The sequence below is a fragment of the Maylandia zebra genome, linkage group LG7, assembly GCF_041146795.1.
Source record: "Maylandia zebra isolate NMK-2024a linkage group LG7, Mzebra_GT3a, whole genome shotgun sequence".
In the NCBI taxonomy this organism is placed as follows: domain Eukaryota; kingdom Metazoa; phylum Chordata; class Actinopteri; order Cichliformes; family Cichlidae; genus Maylandia; species Maylandia zebra.
In genome coordinates this window covers 47,339,282-47,353,869 of record NC_135173.1, presented here as the reverse complement: position 1 = coordinate 47,353,869, position 14,588 = coordinate 47,339,282, and the positions used below count along the sequence as shown (strand labels likewise).

Sequence of the window (14,588 nt, the reverse complement as noted above, 5' to 3'; positions counted from 1 at the left end):
AGTGGGGCACACGCAGGGGGGGTGGGGGTGGAGGGGACTCAAGAGCAGCTCGGTCTGTTTGGGTTAAAAATTAAAAGGCGCACTCAGGACAAAAGAAAAATTCCACTTATAGGACTATTTTATTTTTCTCCGGGTGTGTCGTGTTTGTTGTGTATCTCCGGACTGATTTCCCCGAGCAAAGTGTGTGTCCCTGTAAGAAACCTGTGACCTGCGGCTACAGGTGGCAACAAAAGTTGGGGGTAAAAGGTCAGCCAGAGCGAGCATTTCCGACTCCAGAGATAGGAAATCATCCTCAACTATCCTCTTTATATTTCCTTTATATCCTAGAGTTTGTGAAGAAAATTGGACCTGGAAACGATCTCCAGGTTATTCAGGTGATAAACCTGGTCTCAAAGCTAAAATATGTCATGAAAAGGAGGGTGGGTGGGTAGCACGGGATAAATCAGGTGTGCAAGGAGCCGCCGAATGCCAAGGACGCACAGTCCGCCTGGGCACGAGCTCGATTTCGTCATTTCGTCAAAATACACGCGCACGCGCGCGCACACACAACAAAGTTTCCACAAATATTTAACAGCTCAGACTCTCTCACTCAGATTAAGCAGAAGTGTGCGGGTGTCCGTCTCATTGTGCACGCGCCTAGAAATCGCCTTCTGTGCTTCTGCGCGCTCCCGTAAAGATAAATGGGAGAGGAAGAAAAAAAAAAACATCCACTTAATGACAACTTTAATAAATCTAAGCCTTGTGGGCGCTTGTCTCTTTGTGGTCAGCGAGTCGAGATGAGCCACATAATTAGGCCATAATAGCTGGAGAAACATCTCAGTATTGATGATCCCATTAGGGCAACGATTTTAGCGCACAACTTCTAAAACATACATTTTCTATCCTAATCTTATCTACAAGGGGCTTCTCACACTGACAAACGCTTGAGGAAAATATAACTGCTGCTTACATATCAAGTATTTCTGTTATAATGAATGTTTATTCACTCAAATTCGGACTTGATGGCTTATTCTGTTAAGCTGAAGCTCCTCAGGTGTGTCACTGGGGCCATGAGAGGGTTCATAGAAGTACACATTCATTGGGGGGAGTTTGATTCACACTTTGCCCACAAAGCTCCAGACATGTGAACCTTAGTGATCTACAGTGTAGCGTATATGTTACCATATGGCATCCAGACATGTTTAGGTGTCAAGCCTTCCTTCCTTGCTGTTACTCTCGTGATGCATGTGTTGCCAGCAGCTTTTCAGTGCCTCCTCTCTCTCTCTCTCCAACCAGCCTTTACCATCTGTTGTAGCTCCCCTCCATTCTGTCCCTTCATCTTTTTCTTCCCATCTTCCTGTGTTTTGTGCACTGTCCACCCTCCCTCCAGCTTTGTCTGTCTTAGTTCATCCCTGTCCATTGTTCTCCCTTGTTCCTCCCCATTTCCGCTTTGCTGTTACCCTCTGACCTCACCCCCTTCCACCCTGCTGACCCCCTCCATCACCACCACCTCCGCCGCCATCACCCCACACAACTTGGGACCCCAAATCTTCTTGTTCTTCTCTTCACTGATTCCCCTTTTAAGTTTCTTTCGGAGGGCTAATAACTGTTGCCAGCAAGCTCCACACAAAATCCCAGCATGATTGCTATTGTGAGACGTACAATGGCGTGCTGGCAGTAATAGCCATTAGCAGCAGAGGGGCTTGGCTCGGACGTAATGTTGAGCTGTGTTTAGCCCACATGCAACTTGGACCGGTGGTCAGATAGGAACTTTCACTTTCATGACCGATCACCATCAAGTTTTTAATTTCCTCTGAGTCTTTTTCTCCAGTATTTTTCTTTCTTCCCCCCCTAAAACAACATAAAAGTGGAGGAACTTATTAAAACGTGCAGTTATTTCCTTAATAATTTACACAAAGCAGGAGGGTGGGTGATACAGGCCACAAACTGACAACAGCACTCTCTGGGTAAAAGAAGGAGACTTTGATCAGAGCAGCTGGTGGACCTTGTCTTCATACCTGTCACTCAGAAGAGATTACCAAGGAGACGTGCATCACAAAGCTTGCAATTGGCTGCAACAGTTGAAGGGGTGTGGAGCCGAGTGTCCTCAGGGGAACTCAGGTGCTCTCCTTGCAAGAAAAAAAGAGTGAGACCGCAGAGCTGATCGTACGTAAAGTAAAAGAGCCTCATTATCCTCGGAGTGGTATGTAGCCATAATGCAGAAAATATCAAAGAATGTGAAGCAAATGAAAAAATAAAGAAAAACAGAGCACTTTGTGTCATCCTCTGGATTAGTGCCTTATTACTTCCTGCTTCTGATGAACTTGCTGAAGAGACGTGACAACAGGAACACAGCACATTGGGGTCACTTAAGAGAAGAACTTATGCTGTGCAAAACTGCCAAGGAGAAAAAGTTAGTTTCCTAGTTTCCTTTTTAACCCAATAGTATCGCTGTGAAGTGTCCTTGGAGAGTGATTTTATAGCTCCAGTTAAGTTGCTAGGTTTCGACAAATACAACCTGCCTGTCACGAATGAATTACAAAGGAGTGTTATACGGGACGTTTAAGGTTACCATTTGTGTGTGGATTTGAAGCAGACACGATGTTGCCTCTCAGCATGAATTGTATTAACTTTGGCGATCTGCTCTCCACATTCGTGCAGCACCGTCCATCACGGTGTCAGTTTCAGATTCTTCCAGCCTCAGCTGAGTTTCATGTTCATGGCTGATTAGGAAATGCTAGCATGTTACCAAGCTAAACTAAAAATGATGCACATGGTGAACCAACACGTTCTCACTCCCAACTCGTCAAACGTGTGACGCATGGTCAGGCTCCCTCTGCTGCACTTATGGACGCGCAGGGTACCCCCCTCGCGTCGGGAATTGACGTGAAGGGTCCTCCGATTGAAGAGATTGCCGCGGAAGAGCCTGTTGTCGGTATATTTATATATTTCCGAAATCACTTTGTAGTGACGTATACTGAACACAATAAATTATATAATGTAAACAACTACCTGAAAAACAGGTAGAACGATACTTTTGTATGGTTTATTGCATTTGTGGAGGGAGTGATGTATGCTGGGTAATGGCACAGCTAGCTACTGGGTGACTTTATTCACCCGCTTCGGCTGTTATCAGTCCATACAATGGGCGTTATTAGCACAAATCAGTCCCATAGATATGGGCCATCTCCTGCTAGATTGTTCAGAAGGTTGTTCTCATCCATCCAGATGGAGGATCACTAACAGGAGCGTGGAAGACTCCAGAATCCACTCTGGCTGGAATCCGGTGGATATGCAGTGTTTACAGGTAGGACCGTTTAAACGGACAGCATTTATAGAATGACTATTAAAAGTCAGCGAGTGTCAGTAATGTTAATGTGGTTATGTTAGTAATACACAGAGTGCTAATATAACAGCTTTAAGATGCATTTGTAGATGTTATTACGTGTTTTACCGTCTTTATGGTGCTAGCTTAAAGTTACGGTGTAAACGTTAGCTTATATGGGAGGAAAGCTGTTACTGGTTAAACGATGTTAGCACAGAAATATTAGCTTCTGTCATGACTGATGAAGTTACTAGTTAATAAAGTTTCCAGTAAAGTGTTTAATCGCAGCCACAGACTGACAGCAAATATCTCGATTAGCTTCAGTGCATCTATAATAAATATGTGCAAGTTTCAGTGCTTCGTTTAAACTGTATGATACTTATACTGACCCAGGGTCAGTGTAAAATACAATCCCAGCTGTGTGAACAAAGCCTGGCTCCTTTAATCCTGCATGACAAACCTCAGGATGCAGGTTATTATTACGCTTTCCTGCTGGCACACCTGTCACACCTGAGAGTCAGCTAGAAACTTACAGTGACGTGGACATCATGCAAAGACTGCCAGACTCTGTAATACTGCAAATGATCAGTGACTCAGGTTAACACTAAACTTTAAACGGCACCTCTGTGTCTCTGTGTGCTGAACATCTAGGATTGAGTCAGGCTGCATTGACTGTGGGACTTTAATGTGTTAAAAGCAGGTTGAAGACGGCTCAGAAACATTTGAAGATTAAAATTTAGCATTATGGCTGCTGGTGGTTTGGAAAGCCTCTACTCAGCTGTATTTTTGTTACTAACTTATGTTTGTTGTTGTTTAACACAGATTTCAGAAGAGCAAAGATGCTTAATAGTTTAACTAGATTTCATTTGTCAGTGTGGGACTGCTGAGTCACCTGAAGAACTCATTTCATTCATTCTCCACATGATGTTCATTTACAGAAATGTTTCACAGGAACTGATTTCTCCCAAAGGGTGAACTAGTGTGTTTCCATAGATTACCTCTGTATGAATGTACTTCTTAAATGAAGGCAAGTGTTTGTCCTTTTCTGTTCCTCGGGTACAGTACGTGATATCAAGGGCAGGCGGTCAACACTGGGGGTAGACAAGAAGCAGACGTACTTCCAAGAGGGAGCTGCAGTGAGGTCAGAGGTCAGAATCTGAAACGGCTCAGGTTTATATTTTAGAGGTTATAAAAATCAAAATGTATTTATAAAGAAACCTTTAAATAATAGTCATAATTATGATTATTATAAGAAATATCAAACATTTAAGTGGATTTTCTGTTACACATATCGTGTTAGCCCTGCAATAAACTGGCAGCCTGTCTTTGTCCTGTATCAGCTGGGATAGGCTTCATCCTCCCGCAACCCTGAATTGGATACATTGTATTCCAATTATGTAATCTGATCATTTACAAACTCAAGGTATCTAATCAAAATGTAAGTAATAATTATAAAATGGGAAAGCAGAAATAAGTGTGACATGAATGTAAATGTGTGAGCTGACATAGAGGACAGCTACATGCAGTCTGAAAAACCTTTGTTGTCTTACATAGAAGAGACGTTAAAGTCTCTAACTCAGTGAAGCATTATTGGTCCCGTCTGTTTGGATAAATATAGTAAGTTGATGTTTGTCCATTTATTCACACATTTTCTTAAGTGCTTATCCAGTTCAGGATCACAGTGGAGCTGCAGCTGGATATGTTCAGTAAATAAACCTTACAAAAGTTAACAATAAACCTGCATCCATGTACGTTGTTGTCCACAGGATGAGAAAATCAAACTGGAAGACTGTGGAACATGTTAATAAATGTTTGTGTGTTTATGCCTGTGTCTTTCACAGGAGGCGCTGGAAGGTTTCCCTAATAGTTCCTGGTGAATCAAAGCAGAACCATAAAGGTTGCTGGACTGCATGATGGCCTTACCCCTGAGCCGTCATCCTGTTAAAGGAGGAACCAGTTAGAAGCTGTTTTCAAAGTAGCTCAGCAGATTTCATCTCAAGTAAGCGATTAACTGTTTGTTCATCTGTTCTGCCACTTAAAGAGCATTTAAGGACATCTTTTGAGTGTCCAGTTGAATTAATTCTACTGGCTCTCATGGTCATTTGTTTTTATAGACATATTTTTCATGTTCATCCAGCTATTTAGTAAATTCTATCTATTTAGTAATATCCGTCAGCTATAAAATGTAATATAAATATAAAAATATCTAAATATCTCCTGCCCTTTATGTTTTAATGATGTAAGTCTGTTATCGTGTTACATTAGCATTTTTCACATATCAATGAGATGCTGTACAGTACAATCCTACTGACACAGCAGAGGGATAACGACGGCTATTCAACATCGTTACACGACACATTCGAGCTGCATGACGCAGACAAAGTGACTAAATCATCTTTTTGTGGTTTATTGTCTTCAAACCAGCAGACAAAGCCGATGTCAGAAGATGTCGGAGAAGAACTTCAGGCCGTGGACTGAAAAGGTATTTTTGTCTTGTTATCAAAGACATTTGGAGTGGCAGCTTCTACAACTGGTTGTGCTGAAGTAAAGCTTACAGTCTAAGAAACCACAGTGTTGATATTCAGCACAAAGAGAAAAGCTCACTTGTTTGAATTTATTTACAATCATAGTTTTATAAATTCTGACTGTAAACAGCATTTACAGCTTTGATATTGTTTGACACTCGATATCAGGTGATAGTGTTTAATTTAAAGGTTTCTGTGTCCCAATGAGCCATTTACACTGACCAGTGTCACTTTAACTGTAACACATTCATTATTTAGATTCAACAAAGAAATAACTGAATGTAAAAATGGCAGCCCACAGGCAGGTTTATAGAGATATATGCATGCATTATGAAATTTATGTATCCCAGATAATTGTTATTCATCTAGTCATGGCAGACCTACCCCTTCCTCCCAAGTTAACTGCAACCCAAAAGAACTAGTGGGGCTATTTACACACTCACAACCAGTGTGGGGTAAAAAGAGCCACCAAAAAGCTGTCAGCCACAGATGTGCTAGCAGAGTTAGAAACTCTACTTATGGAGAAACTTTCTAAGTCTAACAGGGGACAGGTACTCCTGCCCAAATAACATGATATAACCCCACATACAGCCCAGCCATAAAATGAACCAAGTCATTTAGTTAAAGACAGCATGGGACCAAATGCATGTAACCAGCCTGCACCCACCTGACATTTCTTCCTCCTGAATTAAATGAATGAATGGATGAAAGTTAAATGACTACAAACCTAAAGCCACTAGTTCCCACACTGGAGCTCCCTGACACTGTGTGTTAACCGTATTTAGCTTGTATCAACAGTTGTAACAGGCTAAGATACGTGAGACACTGCATTGAATGATTGTTCCTGTCTTAATGGTTTCAGCTCAGATGTTCTGCTTTTTCCTTTCAGTAGATCAAAGCAGCTCGTGCTCCTTCTGCTTCCAATTTAGAAGAAGAAGAAGAAGAAGAAGGCGAAGGCTTCAGCGAAGTGGCGTTCATGGTCTCAGTGAACAGTCACGGTCACACACTGCATGTGGTTTTAAAAGCAACATGTCTGTTCACCACATCAATGGAGATGTGTAATATTAGTGCAGCTACGGTTTGTTCTTGAACATCACTTCTGTTTTCTACTTTGATCACTTAGACCAAAAAAGTGTTGTTTTCAGATTCTTTCTTTTACATCTATAAACTACCTGTTCATTTTTTTTATTACAATTAGTTTCACATAAATGTTAGTGTTTCCTTTGTGATCTTTTAATGCTTACACTACACTGTACACGTCTACATTAGAGACATTTCTGTTTCCTGTTTCTGTTGACTCAGTTGTGAAATGTTCTTTTATTTGATGCACAATATGAAGCTCATAATTTTCTTACAAATAAAACTCTAATGACAAACATGAACAGCCGTGCTTATTTCTGAGACATGAGTTTTTGAATGTGTTCATATTTACACAGTGTGCATCTGTATGCTGAAACTGTGATGGTGAACCTGAGGTGATGGTCAACAGAAGGCAAATATATATCAATATAAAACAATATTGAAGTAATGTCTTTACCCTCTGCAGCGTGTGGACGCTGTGCACGCAATCACCTTATTCACTGTAGTAAACATGCACCGCTAGCTCACGTGACTGACTGTCTCCATGGTTACATCGTATATTATTAGCTATGTAAACAGCTTCCAAAGATACCGCCATAGCTCTCTGCAGCTGTAACACTTTCACACTTTGCAAATCATTTCACGTTTTTGATAGTTATGAAGACAGAAAATGTTTTTAAGGTCATGCTAGGCGGTTGCTATGGTGGTTGCTGTGGACTTGGCTGGACCGCGTCCGATTCCTGTTATTAGCTGTCCGCCGTAGGAAGGCTGCGTTCCATTTACAAGTAGTGACAGTCTGCCGCAACTCGAACTCAAACCCCGCTTTGTTCTTTAATTATAGGCCTTTTATAGCCGTTCATGACACGCACACACACACATAAAGCACTTTGCCTCACCATGAGAATGCAAGTTTACCTAACCTAACCTTAAAGTATCTGATATAGGATAGAAAAATGAAGCAACCAGAGATTTAATGATGAAGACTCTGGGTTCTGTAGTTGACGTTTTACAGTCCTGAATGACTCTTTGCATATGATTTATTGAAGAGGAGTGTAGAATGCACTTTACATTTAGACTGTTGCTTACAGTTAGACTGTCAGGGTGTACATTACCTTGTACTCAAGCATCCCAGGACAGAGCCCTGCCCCACCATGAGCCTGGGTGGATACGTGGTTATAATATAAAAGGACCGATACTGAATATGAATATTTCATGAAAATTGAATTATAATACAAATTAGTAATAAGGGTTTCTCTGCGCCCTTATCTAACCCATACTTAAAGAGCTGCGGGTAGAGAGGGTGACAGGAGAGGATGGCACTGAAGAGAAGATGCTCGGTTTCTGGAGTCTCCTGGTCCTGTCAGTATTAGTAGGATGCATCTGCTGTGTCTTCTCGTGGATGCTCACCTACCTTGACTTGTTCCAGCCTGGTATGGATTTCCCAACACTGTGGACAGTGGCCCACGTCAGATCGTTTAATATTGATTACATATGTCTGAATTGCTAACCCTAACCCTAGCTCAACAGACCACAATGCCCTGGACTGTCAGTATTATTACATGCTGTGAACATAAGTAGCTTTGATCACAGTTTATGTCGTAAAAGAGAAGGAATATTGAAAAAAAGATCAACATTGTGATATTATTTGTTCCAAACTGACCAGAAACATGCTTGTCAGACTCTCACAGCAAAGGATCAGACTCACTGTGCATGACAGCTCAGGCCAATGATGTCTGTTAGATTGTCAGTTGTTTAGTGCTTCTGTACAGTTAGAGTCACCGTCTCTATTTCAGAATAATTAATATGCGGAAAACACTAAAAGTTGATTGTCTTCCAATATTCTAGCATAATTAAAAAAACTTTGACTTTGTAAGTACATATTATTAGTCCTAATGTCAGTATGATTCTTCATAACTCCTGCCCCTGAACTTTAAAATTTACCTGATGAAAGATCATTTACAGTGGCACTCTGTCAGGATGATTCTGACCATAAGATCACTGTATTAATCTGAATCCTTCTGCAATGTGCTGTGAATGAATGCTGATGCAACTCACTGTGGGAAAGCTGTTAATAAAATGAATCTGTGACACATGCAACACATTCACAGAGGAAGAGGACACAAAGGGAGGACACACAGAGGCTGTGTTGAAGTCAGAAATCCAAATCTTTATTAAAAAACAGGCGGCGGTTACAAACAGGAAGACAAGCAGTCCATCAAACTGTCTACAGGGTCAAACATACAGAGAATTCAAACAGCAGTAAAAAATAACTGGACACTGAAAAACATAAAGGAATGTGTGATGCAATAAAAGGAAGCAGCGCAGTATATTCACTGAATTATCATCAATTACAAAAGAGAAAAATGACGATTTCTAAGGATTATTTTCTTAAATGCAGTTAGAGTGGCTGGTAAAGATGGAAACATACAGAATGTAAACTGTGTGAGTTTGTGAACTTTGTTAGAAACAAATGAGGTAAAAAACAAAACAGACAAAACACAGAAAGAGGCTCTCAGTATTCATTCATAATTAGAAAGAAACATTCTGGTTGTGGATTTTTACAGTCTTAGTTCCGCTCGCTGTCATCATTATAATCATCATGATCAATGGCGAGGTCCTGAGGTGGGCGGGGCTGTCTCTGGTGATGTCACCATGAAGGAACAGCATCTGGCACGTGTTGGTGAAACATCCCAGTACACTGGTGTAGTTTCCTCTCCAGCTGTTTGACATGTGACACTTGAACATTAAGGGGAAGAAGAAGAAACAGTGTTAGGTCAGGTGACCACATGGTTTCTAAAGTAACTGACAGGAAGTAACCAGGCCGTCAGAAATTGATGGCATGTGTTTAGAGTTACTGGAGTTGGGTAACTCTACTTACCAAAAGCAGAAGCACACAGATGAAGGATCAGATGCTGAATGTTGCAGGAACATGCTCATGTGTGGTGGTCATTCAGTGCTGCTCCGGCAGGTTAGACAGTCCAAGACTGATATGCTGCCCATCTGAGAGTTTGAAAACACACATGCAAAGATTTATTTTGTGTTACAGTCAAAGTTGGATGTTCATTTTTGTCCTTTAAAAATGTTTGTGTATTTGAAAGCACTAACATTTAAGGATGACTTGGATCGTCTCCTTTAAAGGGGAGACAAGTGTATCCACTGATCCACGTCACTTTACCTGGATGATGACTCCTCTCCCCCTCACTCAGAAACACTCCTAATATAACCAAGCAAATAAATAATATTGAAGATTTACTTACATCATTACAAAAACATAAAAAACATCTCCCTTTGATTCTATTTCTCCATTCCTGCTGAACATCAGGCAACAAATATCTCAATAAATCACAGTAAAATGTAAAGCACATGTTTTCTCTGCTTTGTCTAACCTCTGCAGAGCCTCTGTCAAGAAAAACATAACTGTAAGCATAAAACAAATATACATTTCATAACACGTCACTGGACAAACCTCGGTCAGTTGATTTCCTCTGTGCAGTGCAGACGAACATCAGTCAGCAAGTGACTCTGCTGGTTCTTCTGAGGAAACACCACCATCTCTCCACACCGTCACCATCTGTGAGCACAAACTGCTGCTCTGCTCTGCCAGCATGTAGGAAATCACATATCACACACACAGGGGTGAAGAAACATCAGAGCTCAACTTTGGATACTTTAGATCTAAACAGATCAAAGTAGCTCTTAGTTTCAGCAATCAGACAAACAATGATACCAAACTGATTCTGTATGAATACAATATGGTATTTTCAATACAGCTGTCAAATTAATTTATTAAAACTAATACAGCTATATGTATATTTTTTTTGATAAATTAGTTTGCTAAATTATAAGAATATATATATTTTTTCATTTATCAATTGCAACTGAAAGAAATTAAATATTGAACAAAAATATATTGTCACATTCTGAGCATGCTCAGCACGCTGACAGACTTGAAGTTGCTACAGATTTTAAGAAGTGATATTTATAGGGAAGAAACTTCTCTTTTTCATCCGTTTAATCAAACATTTGATGCCTCAGCTGTCTCAGTCTATAGCGTTCTGCAACTACAACTAACCTGAGGCTTGGATTTGGCTGCAGGTGCCCCTGTACATCCTTCTCAGCAGCACACATGTGGGTACCATTTAATCACACTTCTTCCTGAGCTTTGCTTCATCACAAGACCAAAGGTGGCATCCCGTGTCACAGTCTTATCATCATCCAGAAAAAACATTTGAAGAAACATCATGGAGAAGAAACATTTACGCGCCTCCTGGTTTTGTTTTCTGATCCTGCGAAAAGACTGAGGACAACAAAGCCCAGAGAACACGAGATACACAACATCCAACATTCAGACTCAACAGCCTCCATAAATGAAGAGCACCAGGTTGGTTCAGTTATAGTAGATATGAGCATACTTCACATTACTGGGTATGAATAATAATGAGGAGGCAAACTTTGAAGATGCAGAGCATGATGTCCCATCATCAGACTGTAAACAAACATCCACCAGGCTTCTTTGTTGCCAAAATTGATGATTCTCCCATCAGGGATCAGTAGCCTGTGTTAACCTGTGGTGGTTTCAGATAAGAAATCTAGCACATAAAAGCCAGGGTGGGAGGGATCTCTGCAAACTGACTTAACTCTGCAAGTGTGAAGCTCAACAAAAATCTGACTCTCTAGTCACAGACAAACAAAAACTCCAGCTGGGAGATAGAAAACGCTGTCTGGGTCCTGCTGGATGTTGCTGGTCAGAGTCCCACATTAGCAGAGTGCTTCTTGGTCCCACTGACCCATGTGGACAGCGACTGTGGAGAACTGTTCTGGAAAACAGAGAAGAGAATTAAAGACTCTCTTGGAATCAGCAATCAAAAAATCACTGGTTCATATTTCAATTAAATATTAACAGGTTCCTTAAATGTACGCAGTTCAGATCTGATTTAATTTAATTTCCTTCACACAGCACATTCGTCCAGGCTGACAGGTAAACATAGAATTAATCTCAGGTAACATGACTCATAGTAGAGATTCAGTAAGAAAGATTGCAGGCTCTAATATTATTACCACACAATCCAAGGACACACCAACAGCTCCGATTTCTAGAACTATTTAAACAAATGTCTTCTGAATATTCAATTCAGGTTCACAGTGGGAGGGGGGGGGGGGGGGGGGGGGGGGAGGTGTCGTGGAATTTTTTAAATAAAGTCTGCAACACAGAAAGAGCTGTGATCAAGCTATTTATTACTGCGCCGACACACATCAAACATCACAGTTCAGTCATGTCAGCGCTGCCACAGAAGTTGTGCTCCTCCTCCTTTATGCATTCCAAGGAAGAGGGAGGAAGTTAAACTGATCCTACCACACTTCACATGTCTCGCTATGAAACCTAACGCATCAATGGTTGTGCTGTTTTGTGCCCTTGGCCTTATCAGCACCTGTAAAGGGAGTTGTTTTCTCAAACTGCTGACGCTGAAGTAAGTTCATCTAGTTTTAGAAACTTTCACTGAACAGTAACAGTGTCACAACTAAGCATATGCATAAGCACTTAAATACTTCAAATGAGAATAACAGAAAATTTCTTTTACAGGAGCTAGAGCCTGTCCCAGTAGTCATAGGTAGAGCACATCTGGACAGGTCACCAGTCTGTCAGAGGACTAACACACAGACAGACATCAGAGTAACAAATCTATTTAAAATTAATGTAAGTTTGCTGCAGCTGTATGTATGAACATGTGTTTCTGTGCTCACAGTCCACCTCTCAGGAACCTGCAGTTGACTTTTAGTCAACTTTAAACAGACCTCACAAAAGGCTGATGTGGCTGGATCAGTAGTCTGATTTGAGTACGATACCTTTGGCCAGGGATTACTCTGGTGCATCGCTTCACTGCAGTCTTACGTATTTTCCCCACACCTGAATAAAAAATACTGATATATACAAATAACAGCTTCAGCTGATGCAGCCTGACTCAATCCTAGATGTTCAGCACACAGAGACACAGAGGTGCCGTTTAAAGTTTAGTGTTAACCTGAGTCACTGATCATTTGCAGTATTACAGAGTCTGGCAGTCTTTGCATGATGTCCACGTCACTGTAAGTTTCTAGCTGACTCTCAGGTGTGACAGGTGTGCCAGCAGGAAAGCGTAATAATAACCTGCATCCTGAGGTTTGTCATGCAGGATTAAAGGAGCCAGGCTTTGTTCACACAGCTGGGATTGTATTTTACACTGACCCTGGGTCAGTATAAGTATCATACAGTTTAAACGAAGCACTGAAACTTGCACATATTTATTATAGATGCACTGAAGCTAATCGAGATATTTGCTGTCAGTCTGTGGCTGCGATTAAACACTTTACTGGAAACTTTATTAACTAGTAACTTCATCAGTCATGACAGAAGCTAATATTTCTGTGCTAACATCGTTTAACCAGTAACAGCTTTCCTCCAATATAAGCTAACGTTTACACCGTAACTTTAAGCTAGCACCATAAAGACGGTAAAACACGTAATAACATCTACAAATGCATCTTAAAGCTGTTATATTAGCACTCTGTGTATTACTAACATAACCACATTAACATTACTGACACTCGCTGACTTTTAATAGTCATTCTATAAATGCTGTCCGTTTAAACGGTCTTACCTGTAAACACTGCATATCCACCGGATAGTAGCCAGAGTGGATTCTGGAGTCTTCCACGCTCCTGTTAGTGATCCTCCATCTGGATGGATGAGAACAACCTTCTGAACAATCTAGCAGGAGATGGCCCATATCTATGGGACTGATTTGTGCTAATAACGCCCATTGTATGGACTGATAACAGCCGAAGCGGGTGAATAAAGTCACCCAGTAGCTAGCTGTGCCATTACCCAGCATACATCACTCCCTCCACAAATGCAATAAACCATACAAAAGTATCGTTCTACCTGTTTTTCAGGTAGTTGTTTACATTATATAATTTATTGTGTTCAGTATACGTCACTACAAAGTGATTTCGGAAATATATAAATATACCGACAACAGGCTCTTCCGCGGCAATCTCTTCAATCGGAGGACCCTTCACGTCAATTCCCGACGCGAGGGGGGTACCCTGCGCGTCCATAAGTGCAGCAGAGGGAGCCTGACCATGCGTCACACGTTTGACGAGTTGGGAGTGAGAACGTGTTGGGTGAACAGGATCGTAGCTGTATACTGTGAGCATGCCTTAGACTCATGGATGCTGCGCGTAAGAGCAGCTGCACAGGGTATCTGGACAAGCCTAGTCATCCTGGTTTTGTTAAACTGGAACTTAAACATATCTGGATAGCCAGCTTGGTCGTCTAGGATCATTTTTATTAATTATGACATTAAGGGCTGTGCATATTTTCACCAGTAACAAAATGTGCTCAGAAGAAAACCTAAAAGCAATGTTTACTAGGGTACAAAAAAAAAATGCTGAACAGGACAAAATTGCACCTATCTGTCACCAAAGCAAACACTTCCTTTATTATATACAATTTCATGGGCAAATTTAATAAAAAAAAAAAAAAGTTTACCTCTCTACTGTTATCCTAAAGGGAAAACTGATGTTTTTTTTAACTAGGCTGTAAACATAATTATGTTTTCATTTAGCATGGGAGTCCATAGGGACTTGGATTTGTAGCCAACCTCAAGCAATCACTGGAGAAACATTTAAATACTCACTAA

General features: G+C 40.9%; 2 long non-coding RNA genes across 10 annotated transcripts; one reads left to right on the top strand and one right to left on the bottom strand.

Moving 5' to 3' along the window:
* Positions 1-2,764: 2,764 nt before the first annotated feature.
* On the top strand, positions 2,765-7,211 carry LOC112433472 (uncharacterized). 3 transcript variants are annotated; one of them, XR_013099513.1, is made up of 6 exons: positions 2,765-2,914; positions 3,208-3,286; positions 4,367-4,452; positions 5,146-5,303; positions 5,732-5,786; positions 6,719-7,211. It is a non-coding gene; the product is annotated as an uncharacterized LOC112433472 (long non-coding RNA). The 3 variants fall into 3 exon arrangements; XR_013099512.1 differs by having other exon boundaries at positions 5,729-5,786; positions 6,722-7,211; XR_013099511.1 differs by having other exon boundaries at positions 5,729-5,786.
* A 1,840-nt stretch (positions 7,212-9,051) lies between these two features.
* LOC112433173 (uncharacterized) lies at positions 9,052-14,064 on the bottom strand. Of its 7 annotated transcripts, none has more exons than XR_013099505.1 (7): positions 13,917-14,064; positions 13,545-13,623; positions 10,982-11,726; positions 10,376-10,506; positions 10,015-10,123; positions 9,788-9,909; positions 9,052-9,645 (listed from the first exon to the last, which is right to left on the bottom strand). It is a non-coding gene; the product is annotated as an uncharacterized LOC112433173 (long non-coding RNA). The 7 variants fall into 7 exon arrangements; XR_013099510.1 differs by having other exon boundaries at positions 10,085-10,123; XR_013099506.1 differs by having other exon boundaries at positions 10,376-10,501.
* Between the last annotated feature and the right edge of the window lie 524 nt (positions 14,065-14,588).